This window comes from Hevea brasiliensis, chromosome 15, assembly GCF_030052815.1.
Source record: "Hevea brasiliensis isolate MT/VB/25A 57/8 chromosome 15, ASM3005281v1, whole genome shotgun sequence".
NCBI classification, from domain to species: Eukaryota; Viridiplantae; Streptophyta; class Magnoliopsida; order Malpighiales; family Euphorbiaceae; genus Hevea; species Hevea brasiliensis.
In genome coordinates this window covers 56,697,257-56,709,269 of record NC_079507.1, presented here as the reverse complement: position 1 = coordinate 56,709,269, position 12,013 = coordinate 56,697,257, and the positions used below count along the sequence as shown (strand labels likewise).

Here is a 12,013-nt window from a genome sequence, read left to right as displayed (position 1 = left end):
CTAGACATCCTAACCTAGTCAAATTCCTAAATAAAAGATAACACATCAACATGAACCTAAAGAAAGGTTCATGGGAAAAATGCTATATATAATAATTAAAATACTCATAAGGATAATTAAATATTAAAAATGATATGAATATGTAAATTGGGACTAATGTCCTATTAATATGAAATTAATGGTACCAATGAATAGTACCAGAAAATAGTAACAGTGAATAGTGCTAAAATAATTAAAAATGTTTAATTGCCTATACTATACCTAGACTTATTTATTTAGTTTGGATAAATTGGTATACCAATTAGGGATTACAGATAGCAGTACCGCCTACCGAGAAAATCATGAACTGACAAAATATGTCTGGTATGATTGTTCTATAGGCTATATGCCTACTTACTGGCCATTGTGCCTACTTTATTTCTGGTTTTATAAGCCTAACAGCGGGTCTCATGCCTGACAGTTGGTCTCATGCCTGACAGACGTATACTGGATAGACATATGGCTGTCTAACCAGTTTACACTTGTGCATCCAGTTTTTATAATTTATTATAGGTTTCTTGGGCACTGATAAAAATTAATTAAGACTTAAAATACAATAAGTAATCATAAAAGATTCCGATAATGTTAATTGCTTCCAAAGAGCAATAAAAATGTAAAAGACCCAGAAATTATGATTTGCAGATATTATTTCGATTGTTAAATTATTGTTATTATAAATTATGCACCACTAAGCGTTATGCTTAGCGCTTTGGTTTTCTATCGCGTAGGTACTGGAGATCAGTCCCATCAGCCGTAGTAGCAGCACTAGTAGTGCACTGACAGAGCTCTGACCAGATCTGCCACTGTCCAAAGTCACCTCACCGGTCTTTTGTATTTTGGTAGGGCCCATGTATAGACTAGTATTTTGATTCATTGTGTCTAGTTATGATGTATTTCATTTTGGACTTGTAATTAAACTTTGAGATTGAAATGAAAACTTATAATTTATTATCTATGAATTTCTATATAAATGCAATAGATGATACTTCATTTTTAGATCTCATAAATAATTATAAATGATATATTACAAGATAATATGATATGGAAATGTGTGAAATGAATATGGACATGTTAACAGGTGATTAGTGGAACCCGCCAGATGCTAATAAAACAGGGGAGGCTCTGTCCGGGTCTTCACAGAAATAAGTTATAAAAAAAAAAAAATTTACACATGGATTACTACTTTTAAATGATATTAAAAGCTTATAATAGATATGATAAAACAAAATAGGGTGCTTCGGCACCGAATGTGGCACTTCTTGCTCGGCTATACAGTGAACGGGGAAGGGGCGTCACAATATTTATTAGAGATGGAACCAGGCTTAGGTTTCTATATCATTCAACACTTACATATGTATAGATGTGTAGATAGGGTTATGATGGGCTAATTTTTATACCCATCCTATATTTCACTTTTATTCCTTAATTTTAATTTATTATAATAAAATCACTTAATTTTATTTTATTTAAAAAAAAACTCCAATTACAATAGTTATATACTCATTTGCAAGCATTTTGGACATGTTTTGCCTCTATTTTACCCTAATATATAGCTATTTTATACACATATTTATTTGTTTTTTACTTAGTTTGCTTTACTTTTATAATTTTGCATTTAATTGTGATATTCTTACTTTTTAATATTAAGTGTTGACTTGAAAACCCAAGTAATTGTGGACGAAAAGTGAAAAAAGAGCAAATTTTAAGAGAAACAGAAAATTATATAAATAAGAGCAGACTGGTGCTTCTAGCGGTGTAAACCTCATTGGTGGGCAATACACAAGTGGTGTTTCTCATTACACAAGCCAATATAATTTTCAACTGTAGAATTAAAGAAGAAATAGAAAGTTGCACCAACGGAAAGCATGACCTGTATCTTGTACTTCAATCATGTGAAGGTTACGCAACTTGGTACAATTTTTAATGCGTAGTGCATTCTCCAGCTATGAAGTTGTGTTGAGGCAAACAGGTTTCACGGGCTCATGTAATTCTCCCTTAAAAGTGCACGAAGCCGTGTATTTTAATTTCTCCTTCTAACTCATTCTCCTGAATTGGATTCTATTTCACACATTTTGAACTTCTTACCTATTAGGATTCTCTTTTGGCAAAATATAAGAAGGAGATTATAGCACTAAAACTTAGTTTTTAAGAAGAATAGAAGACAGCAATAGAGACTTCTTTAATTTCTTTCTACACCAAGGAGATTTTAGTCTAGATTTCATCATCGAAACTACAAATCAACTTAGGTTCTTCTATTTTTTTGCCTTTTTTATGCTTATTTCATGTTTTATTTTCTAAAAATAATCACGAGTAAGCAGTTTCTTTAGAATTCAGAGTGGGATTGTAAAGCTCTAATTTAATCAATGAATTTGGTTTGATTTTTATTCAATAATATGGGTTTTACACTTTGATTCATTTTCTCATGTTTTAGTGCTTCCTTGGTGTTAGGCCTCACTTAGTATTGATTTGAGTCATTGATTGAAGAAGTGAAAGGTGAAAATTAATAATAGAAAACTAGGATTTTGAACTTATGATTCTAGGTGTAGAGATAAACTAGGGTTATAAGAGGAATTTTATGATTAATTAAAGAATTTAATGTGTTTTAATTAAATTAAAGGTCATGAAAGTAGGGTTTAATTTGATTTAAAACAGATCTTAAATGTCTTGAAATAGAATCAAAGGGATTTTTTAATTAATCTTCTTTACGGTTATAAATACCCATATATTGGATGATTGGATTAAATCTCAATTAATAAGAGTGTAAAACCTCAATTATGGAATCAACTTTTGATTGGTTGGTTATTTGTTTAGATAAATTAGCCGTAATTTTAGTTCTACTTGCAATTGCTTTAGTTTTAATCGCTCTTTTATTACTTAATCAAATTTTTTGTTAACCTAAATTATTACTTAATCAAATTTTTTGTTAGTCTAAATAATTGATTTAATTATAGTTTGGTGATCAAATATGATATTCGTTAGAGTGATATCATTTTATATTATTTGTATAATCTGTGCACTTGTAAATTTTAAAATAACAAGCAGTAGGTTTCCATGTTAAAAGTAGAAAAATTAAAATTTTAACCCTCTCTCTCACAAATAAAATTATCAATTTATCTCCTCTTTCCATTCTTTTTCTTACCTTTATAAATCATTTACAACAAATAGATGAGGTAAGTATATGAAGATCAGTCTATCTCTATCATGCCCCCTCAATTCATATCAGGACATGGTTGAATTGTTAAATTATTGTGGAGTATTAAATAACCTATCCAAGTAAATAAAGATGATGTCATATAAAAAAAAATTACAATTATTTATAACGTGTAAAAATAATAATTAAAAATTAAAACACTTATTTATTTATATTATATTATTAAAAGTAATTTAATTGACTTAATTAATGACTTAATAAATTGATTCTATCTAAAATTTTCTCTTAATTTATTAGTAAAAGAAGACAACACCATCAACCGTAAGCTACTGCCCTAGGGAGTTCGGCATGTTCTGAACCGCTTTCATTCGCAAAAGCTTTGCTTTCCTCGTATATTTTTGCTGCTCACTCTTCTCCTCTGCAACACCAAATGAACTAGTTAGTAATTGCATGCATCATTAGGAAATATATAATAAAATATCTCAGTGTTTCAAGCATGTTAACTCGATCTAAGGGTTCTGGCTTGCATAGCAGACACCATCTCAGATGAGAGCAGTGGGCTTGTCCAGGTCTAGCTGACAGAACTGTTTCAGATGAGAAGAATAGAAAGAAAAGCAAGTTGATAATGCATAAAACTACAAGATAAAAGATTCTCTGTGCCATTTTGTATGAAGAAAGGCAAGTTAATTTTGATGCTTGGTTCCCTCATACTGCCTGTTGTCCCTTTTTATATACTCAGCAAACTAAAGACTTGACCAGTTGACCTGATTACTATAGAATCAAAAAGCAGGGGATAGGCTAGACTGCAGCAATGGTTCAAGTCTCCAAGGACTTCCTGTTTTTGGTCAGAAATCTGTGGTTTTTTCCAAGAAAGCATAGCATGGAAAAAGATGCAAATTGTGATATAATAACTTAACAAATGTTTAAATTCGTCCATAATGTATTTAAAACATGATATATATAGTAAAACTTAAATATTTATATATTAAATGTATAATAAATTAAATCTAGATAAGTTTTTTCTAAATCATTTTCTCTAATATTCTTTTTCGTGAGTTAAAAATGTGAATCTAGGCTTGGGTTAAAATTCACCAAACCAGTTTGGTTAGGTTTTATTATTATTATTATTATTATTATTATTATTATTATTATTATTATTATTATTATTATTATTATTATTATTATTATTGACATATAATTTTAAATTATAAAATTTATAATCAATAATTACTCTAATTAAAATATTATTACTTATGTATTTAATGATCATTATACGTGATCAAAATATAATTATTATATCATATATAACTATCATTTTATTTCATTAAAATTTTTATGTAAATTAAACAAAATATTAAAGATATATAGTGATCACAATTCCATTACACTTTTAGTTGGTAAATCATGCATTTAAATTGTGAACTTCTTCTGGATAACTATTAATATATATTTGGCAACGAAACATAAAAGTATTTCTTATAATATGTTGACTATACTTAAATTTCTTCAATGTCAAAAGCCAAAAAAAAAAAAAAAGAAAAAAAAAAAGAAAAGAACAATCAATTTCCTAATCTTCTTTCTAAAAGGGTGACTTTGTTAAGATTCCTTTTGCGCATTCATAAATATTTAAAGAGATTTTCGCTGTAATTTTAATCAAAGTTTTTAATTTTATTATAATTTAATCATAAATTTTTAACTTTTGTTTCAATTTTAATAATTAAATTATTTTATAGATAAAAATACATGAAATTTCTAATCTTGTTTAGGACTTTTATTAATGATCAGCTCCATTGTTTTCACAAGAAAAAAAAAATATTTGTATGAATTAAAATAAACTTAGTTTAGCTTAAGTAATTTTAGGTTTAAAGACTCAATTTTAAAATTAAAAAAATTAATGTCAAAATTTGAGTATTAAATTAATAAAATTAAATTTTTTTACTAAAATTAAAAACACATGTAAAGATTTAGATTATTATATTTTGGTCATTTGGAAAAAAAAAATCCACAGCATTACAAAATGTTGAATCCAACGGATACTAATAATTCAAATACTGAACTATCTATAGCTAGAAAATTTATTGCACTTCATACATATGGATTATTGTTATCATTAACAAGTTATTATTGTTTCTTGTGTCGCCATATTACTGCTAGCTGAAGTGATTTGTCTTTCAATTATGTTTTTGCTGGAGGGGCAAAACTAGGACCAGACTGTGGTGAACGACGAACAGGCGTACCGGTTTTATTTTCCTCCAAGCTTTCATGCTTTCCTTTATTCTTCTCTCCTGCAACAGTTTATGATATTATGAGTCCATAATAAATATTGGTTTTTCTTTCTAATGAGTGCTTAAGTAAACTTACTTGGTTTGGAGATCATTTTGGTTCGATCAGCCAACACTGCATCAAATGAAAACACAAGCAACAGGATCATAGCAGCAACAAGCAAGCTCCGACTAAACATTTTTTTTTAAAACTATGAAGAACAGATATGTTTCTATATTTCCTTGGCTACATATTTATAGGGAAAGCAACGATTCTGAAACTGAAAGAAACTACTTGTGGGTCAAAATTTTGGAAATTTTCCAGGCAAAGAAAGGGGAAATTAGTAATGTTTTTTTTCCATGTTCATGGAATGGAAAAGGGTTGGACGATGAAATTAGACTAAATTAAACCCTTTTAGTGGTTTAAAAAGAAAAACTTTTAGTTAAACCTTATATAGCGTCTAAGATAAATTTGTGAAAAGAGTTGTGTTAGGTAGTTGTATTTTTTAATATGTATTTCTTTTATTTAAAATTTTTGTTTATTTAAATAATCAAAGAAAATTGACATATATTATCAAATTCTAAATTTCAAAAGTATTAGAATAATTTTCAGAACCATGAGGTTTCAAAGTCAAATCCCAATCAAAACTAATTATATAAAAAAAAAATTACAATATAAATGCAACATCAATTTTGAAATTTTAGAATTAGAAACCATATACCTTTGATGGGATTTCTAAATTTTTTTCAACTTATGAAAAGTTGGAATTTGAATTCCAGCACCTATTTGATTTCAAATGTGGAATTCTATGAAATTGCTTCAACTAATAACAAACAAGTCATTCTTATCTAATTCCAGTTCATGTAGATTAATGTTGGCTTAAAGCTTAATTTCACCCCTGATATTTAAAGTTTGATTTAATCTATTTAAACTTTTTATTTAAATTAGTTCAAAAGATTCATTTCAAACTTAATTTAGTTCAAAAATAAAGAAAATGAAAAAATTGAGCTTTTAACTTTTGGATTGAAATCAAGAAATCTAGCTCTAAAATAAAGAAATTAAATTACTTAATTTTTTAATTTAAATTAAGAAATAAAAAATTTAATCAATAAATTTTAATTTTTAAATTAAATTGAATTTAAATCGGAACTTTTAAATTAATTTGAAAAAAAATTGAAACAAGGAAGCCCCTGGATCAACGAGCTTCAACCCTATACATCCAATGTAGCTGCCCAAAATTTTAGAAAATCTATTCTTCTGTATTGAAGTGAATTTAACTTTCATGAATTGAAAATCAAAAGGTAGTATTAGAGATTTGGGGAGTTTAAAACACTCGAGGAGAATTTTTTTTTTTTTTTTATAAGTATTATAAAAGAATACATTCATATGCTGGATATTATATGTAATTCAAAATTTTAAACGATAGATTTAGAGGTTATTTTTATTTATATATCCTTCGTTCATTTAATTTTTTTTTTTCGATTTCTATTTAACTTCTAACATTTGAACATTCCTAATAAATAGATACATATAGCCATGTAAATTATATATGGAACAGCCCACAAATCCATTATGCAACTTGGTCATTAATTAATTACCGATGATAGAATATCAGCGATATGTGAATCCTTCATTGCATGACCCTTACTACATAGACATTATCAAAGTCTTCAAATGCATCATGGAACTGCAAGAGAATTCTGTGCCTTTTCACATTCTCAACTGCAACAGATGTTGTCATCAAATACATCAGAATGAAATAATATTTTAAAATACTACTTTTAGGGGTTTTTAAAATATTTAAAATTTATTAAAAATTTAAAATATATATATGAAATCCATATATTTAATAGGTGAGTTTCACCGTTTATCTTGAGTTTAATCGATTATAAATGAATGGAATGACAAATGATATTTATCAATCAATTTTTTTTTTTATTTTAAATGTGCCATTCAATCAAAAAATAATTATATGGTAAGTACAATCAAAACAATTGATATTAAAAAAAAAATTGTGATTTAACCTTATAAAATAAGGGGAAAAAATTTCTAAATACACTATATAAGATCTCTTCTGTAATGTTCATGAATTATTTTGATCTTTCAATATCTTTTATAGTAAATTATTTTAGTCTTTTGGGCGATCACTAGGCACAGTCTTGTATAAAACATGAAAATAAAACCCACATTAAGAAGATAACCATATGAGGAAATTGACTCACAAAGAGAGAGAAAAATAAAACAAAACTCTACAGAATGAAAGAAATAGAAGAATAACAACATATCTATTATTAAAAAAATAAATTAGAGTTTATTGAAATCAAATAAAGAAAAAAAGAAGTAGGGCTAATTACAGCCTCAAACTAAATTAAGAGTTATAAAATTTACTTTAAAAAGAATAATTTTTTTTTTTTCTGAGTTATGTCAATTAATGTGTCTCTCAATATTCACTAATTAATAATTTAGTTCCTATATTTTGATTCTTTAAAATTGAAATTAAGTTTCTTTATCCCTATTTGAAAACAGTTTACGGGGTCATAATATAGATATTAAACTATTAGTTTTTGAAAAGCCAATGGACATGTATATAAATTTTGACATAATTTAAGGAATAAAAAGTAATTTATCTTTAAGTGTATTTTTATCATTTCTTAGAACATTAATGAAAATTAGACAAAGGAATTTCAATTTAACGGAATTAAAATATAAGAATTAAATCATTGATTTATTAAAAATTAAGAACATATATATTAATTTTGATATAATTTAAAGTAAAAAATTAATTTAATTTAATATAACTTAATTTTGCAGCAACGCATAATTTTAAATAAGTAATATAAATAAATTGTAAATGTAATAATATAATAAAAAATAATGCACCAAATACTCAGTTGAGTTTTAAATTAAAAAAAAAAAAAAATTAAAACCCAAACATTTATGAGTGAAGTTGCACAGGCGTATGTTTCCAATAATCAGCCATTAACACGGTCTCTTGACTATCGGGAATGAGCTAGTTTTGCCTTGAAAGTTTTCCAACGCACTTGACACTTGTCCCTACGGTGGAGCCAGCGGTGAGTCCCCATGCAACCCACCAACCACCGTGCCCTGCAGTTGCTACCTACATTGAAATCGGAATAACCAGTCAGCCGCTAGTTGATAACTAATCAGAATTTCTCAAAGCAAGATCAGCTTTTTAGTGCTAACAATTATGCTAATCACAGCTTCAACAATTCCTTGCTCCTCCACATAAACGACGACTTTGCCTTTCCCGACGTGCAAACTAATGCTTAGCTGAAGAACAAACCCTGAGATATGTATTCCCGTCAAAAAGACCAGACGACACAGATTCCATACATACTGTGACTTCAACAGGAAACTTGAATTTTATTATTATTATTATTATTGTAATCCATTTTTTTAGACTTCGTTAATTTGTTTTAAATTTGTATTTTTTTTAAAAAAAACTTAAAAATAATTTTGCTTTACTTGAGAGGAAAAAAAAGGTAACTGCAACAAGAAATTAATTTTTATTTTTCCTATATATACATATGATATGTAATTATTTTTACATTTTAAAATATTGCTTTTTAATTTATTCAAAGTGAAAAGGGGTAAGTCCATTTTTGGAGTCCGCTCTAGTTCAGCGTGAAAGACGTACTCTGGAAGAAATGAAGTCTTTTTTTTTTTCTAAATGGAAAATGTAAATTCTGGGTCAGGGTTTTCTTTCTAAGATTCAATATTCAAGCTTTCTTTGTGTATATATATATGCAGCGGAAATATGAAAACTATACATATATAGGTGGAAAGGAAAAAGAAAATGGCTGGCAAGGCTGCATGGCTTACTACTGTTGTTGGCATCATCATATTGGTTTTGCTATTGTCTTCACCAATAGCCTACACTATTGATGAAACCGAAATCCCCAATCCCAGTAAGTAGTGTAATTAATTAACCTATTATGCACTTTCCTAAGTACGCTTTATATATATTAAAACATTTAAATATCTACTGATTAAATGTAAATTCTTAATATAATTAATTGTTGCAGGAGATAAGAAGAGTGGACAACATGCATTTTATGTCGGGGAAAATAAATTGGGTGGGCCTCCTCACATTTCACCACCAGACGGACATCAACGCCCGGATAATAAAGGTGGCAGAAATTAAGCTGAGGAATTTATATATTATACATGTACACGTCCTATTAAGCCATCAATAAAGCCCTTCTGGCTTTCTACAGAAAAGATAAGTAAATGAATAAAGCCCTTCTAGCTTGAGGCAGCACAGATATGTATAGCTATAAGTTAGAAGATAATAATAATAATAATAATAATAACAGCAGCGCCTGATGAATAAGATATTAGGATATTATTTCTACAACTATATTTGATTGTTTAATAAGTTTCCCTTCTTTCATCCATTTAGCTTGCTAGCTAGGGGTGTGGGAAATAAATAACGAGGGAAATGATCTTGTTTGTATATTTTGTAAAATTAATTAATCTATGTATTAATAAATGATCTTCTTTATCCATTTGAGTCTATAGATTAATGTGGTTGTTAATTATTTATTATAGTTTGCAGACTCATGTGAATATGTTTTAAGTCTTAAGCAATAACAATTCCCATTCTTAAGAGTTAATGTATAATACATAAAATAAACGAATATCATGGAAATTAAATTTATTGAACTAAATTAATTTCTGAATTCATCAATTCCTATCAAAATGGTCATAGTTGATTTAGGCATTGCATAAAGGATATAAAAAGAAAGCTAATAAAGTTAAAAGGATGGAATGTAATTACATGAAAATGGAAAAGGAAGGTTTATTGTTCTTATTTTATTTAATTTTTTAAAAAAGGAATATGAGTTAATGGGAAATTAGTTTAAAAAAAATTCAAATATGCCAATAATAATAATATATATGATTGGTCTTTCTACATTTTTTAAGAGTAAAAAAATGAGTGGCTTTGACTTTTAAATTTAAGTTTTTTTAACCCATTTTATTTACGAACTCCGCCTAAGCAGTTTGCGCTTAGCAAGTCCCAAGCCCGGATAAAGGAGGAGGGTTGCGATAGGTGACAACCAACGTAAAAATTTCATCACATCTTATGATATGAATTCAAATGATATAAACATTAGAGCGTCCTCTACTTATGACGAACCACATCGGAGCCCGGGTGTAGTGAGAAATATGCAAGAGTGTAGGGCGTTCACCGAAAGCGATGCGCCTTGCCGGCGCCCAGGTTTTTTTTTCTTTGGGAAATGAAAAGTCCTTCCTAAGATTGAGAAAATTTTCATTCCAACAAAACAAGACATTTCTCTAAGATATGTCATATCAAAATCAGTTAACATTTTTTTTAATTAAACTCTTGAATCATATGTAAATTGCTTCCAGTAATAAAAAAATCATCAATATAGATAGAGAAAATAATCAAAAGATCACACAACCATTTTACTTCACTTGAGCTTTTAACAAAGCCAATTTATTGTAAATGACTATCAATTTTATTGTACAAAGCTCTTGGAGTTTGTTTCAAACTATACAAGGCTTTCTTAAGCAAGTGCACTTTGTCTTCACTCAAGGGCGAGTTGTAGGTGAGGGCCCTGTCCCCATCCAAAATTTTTTTTTGTCCTCTTCTTATTTTTTTAATAATTTTAGTGATTATATATATATATATATATATATATATATATATATATATATATATATATATATATATATATATATATATATATATATATATATATAAGTTATTAAAAATTTTAATTTTAATGAATAATTTTATTATTTTATCTCTAAAAATTTTCTTTCAAATTTAAAAATAATAACTTATCAAATTTAATATTTAGAATTATTAGTTTTACCACCAATTATAAAAATAAATTAAATATTAAAATAAAAATTTTTTTTTCTTAGCATAAAAATTTATTTCTATTTATTTTATTTTTATAGAGTCAAAATTTTTATCAGTTACTATTTATTATAATAATTATAAATTATTATTTTAAACATTAATTACCTTAAAAATATTTCTATAATAAATTTTGATTATTAATTTATTATTTAATAAAAGTGTAATCTATAAATTTTTAATAATTATTTACATTTTGGCCCCTCCATTTATAACTTGCATCCACCTCTGTCTTGACTGCCCTGGCCTCTACTGTAAAACCCCCAGGTTGCACAACATAAATCTCTTTAGCAATGTTGCATAGAATACAGGTATCTGATTCGACCGAATCTTAATAGAATGAGTTTGAATAGTACATAATCGGATTTGAGACGAATTTAAGTTTGAAAAATAGTACTCATGATGGATTCGAATTAAGTTCAGGTTTTACATATTGAATATCCGTTGTCAATATCTATTCACATAAATACTTAATTAAATATAAAATATATATTTTTTATAATAATATTTATATATAATATTTATAAATTTTATAATTTTAAAATATAAATTATTAATAAAAAATAATTTTTATGTTAATTATTAATTAAAAAATATAAATTTAAACGAATTTAAGTATTTTTCAAATAATAATAATTGAGATTGAAATG

The 12,013-nt window shown here is 27.0% G+C and overlaps 1 long non-coding RNA gene across 1 annotated transcript; it reads right to left on the bottom strand.

The window, feature by feature from the left end:
* Positions 1-3,375: 3,375 nt before the first annotated feature.
* Positions 3,376-3,876, bottom strand: LOC131174155 (uncharacterized). Its single transcript, XR_009144394.1, has 2 exons — positions 3,695-3,876; positions 3,376-3,608 (listed from the first exon to the last, which is right to left on the bottom strand). It is a non-coding gene; the product is annotated as an uncharacterized LOC131174155 (long non-coding RNA).
* Between the last annotated feature and the right edge of the window lie 8,137 nt (positions 3,877-12,013).